Source organism: Pteropus vampyrus, unplaced genomic scaffold (genome assembly GCF_000151845.1).
Source record: "Pteropus vampyrus isolate Shadow unplaced genomic scaffold, Pvam_2.0 Scaffold24140, whole genome shotgun sequence".
NCBI lineage: Eukaryota > Metazoa > Chordata > Mammalia > Chiroptera > Pteropodidae > Pteropus > Pteropus vampyrus.
Window position 1 is genome coordinate 1 of NW_011912921.1, and position 2,180 is coordinate 2,180.

Genomic DNA, 2,180 nt, shown 5'->3' on the forward strand with positions numbered 1-2,180 from the left:
AGGGGATGCTGGTGCACCGGAAGTCCCCCCCACCTCAAGGAGGGCCTAGCAAGAAGGGCTTCAGGTACCATTGGAGAGTTTCACGTAGCTGGCAGCTGGGACTCCCTCCAGGACATCCGGGAGACGAGGGTCTGGCCCACCTCCAGGATTTGTCTAGTAAAGGATGCTTGTTAAGTTGTAATAAAGCTGCGGATTGACTCTTTCAAGGGTCTGGGTTTTCCCGGCATCAACTGAGACTTCATTCTGCAGCTTAGAGTGACAGTAGGACTTTCTGTTACCTAAGGGACCTGCCTGACTATCTAGTGACGGAGGAGAAACTACCCTTCATGAATACATACAGAATTTTTTTTTTTTGAAAGATGCTTTTGATTGTATTACTTATGCCAATTACATGTGTATATTTCATCGACAACTTGTGATTTGGCAGGTGGCTTTCTTGGCTGTGAATACTGGAATCAGCTAGGTGGACACTCCTGGGAAGACTCGGCAAGGTCCAATTGCACTGGTTCTCAAAGTGGGTCCTGAAGTCTGTAGGGTCACTGAGGCCCTTTCAAGAGACATGTAAATTCAGAACTGTGTTCATAATTGTGAGACTTTGGCTTTGCCACGCCGATTCTTTCATGAACGTTTTGCAGAGCTTACATGATATGTGATAGAACAGTGAATGCAAAAGCAGACAGGAGAACACAGTTGCTTGATACTTAGCCAGGCGTTAAAGAAACTTGAAAAAATGCAAAACAAATCCATTCTTCTTACTTTTCCTTTCGGAAAACAGTTACTTTTACAAAAATTATCATTTCAGTAACCTATAATGGGTTTATTGTTGGTATTTTAAATAAATACTTTTGAAAAATGTCAGGGTTAATTAAATTCTCTTATGGCAAATATTGATAGATATATATAACTTACATAAGCAAAAGCTCTTCGGGACCCCCAATAATTTTCAGAGTCCCAGAGACCAAGGACGTTGAGAAATGCTATACTAATGAAGTAGACAGGGACTCTACGAAGAAAGGCTGCCTCTGCAGACGGAGGAATGCACATGCGTAAAGTTCCCTCTCACTTTGAAAAGTAAACTAGTTTTTGTCTACGGCCATGCCACCCTGAGCACACCCGATCCCATCTGATCTTGGAAGCTAAGCAAGGTCAGACCTGGTTAGTACTTGGATGGAAGACCAGGTGCTGTAGGCGTTAAAACAAACAAACAAACAAATAAAAATAAAAAAATAAAATAAAATAGTAAGGTTTTGCAACCCATTCTGTGTCACCGAAATGTGACACAGTGGTGGCTGTTTTTCTGAAAGAAATCTCTGGAGCAGCTCTCGTAACTCAGAAACTCCGGGCAGTGATCAACCATTAGAAAGCCATCTCACCTCTGTGTATGAGACAGACGCGCACGCTCTGTGCCCATCTCTCGCAGAGCTGCACGGACAGATGTGAGTGAAGGGCATGCACTTTCATGTGGCTGATCACCTTAATCACATCCTGCACAACGTTGTTAAGATCAAGTGACAGTTTTCGGCTAGCTGGCATTTCTCTATGGATGACACAGTGCGCAGACTCACATTCAGAAGTGACCTCTTTGACCTGAGCAGTGAAAACCAGTCATGGCAGCCGCTTGGTCCGTGCATGCACCGACATAAAGTGACCAATTCAGTCCTCCTGGTGTGTAATCATTCAAAGACTTGAAGAGTTATGCAGCTTTGATGTTGGTTAGAATGAAAAGCGCACATAACACTATGGGAGGTGAACACACAATATATGTGCCTTATGTTAAAATGTACAGCTGAAACTTACTGGATTTCATTAACTGATGTCACTATAAAAAAAAAGTTATGAAGAAAAAAAGAACTGGTGATGAAATATCTTTACAATACTGAAAAGGGTTGGGAGTAGGGAATATGATTGTTTAAAAAGGCATAGCTTTTACTATGAGTCTGTGACTATGGTGATGATATAGGATTCTATGCATTTGTCAAAAGCCATAGGACTGTACACCTCAGAGTAATTTTTAGTATATGTAAGCAACAAAGAAAAACAGCAATAAAAGCAAACTAGGATGTGGAAGAAAGTTGGAATGCAGACTGTGACAAATGTATTCAATAGCATTAAATTAATGACCTGACTAACTTTAGAAAAAAAAATGTTTTGACTGCATACTCTGACTAAAGATAAAAAAC

The 2,180-nt window shown here is 41.2% G+C and overlaps 1 pseudogene; it reads left to right on the plus strand.

Moving 5' to 3' along the window:
• Window positions 1-1,085: 1,085 nt before the first annotated feature.
• Window positions 1,086-1,191, plus strand: LOC111735352 (annotated as a pseudogene).
• Window positions 1,192-2,180: the final 989 nt, after the last annotated feature.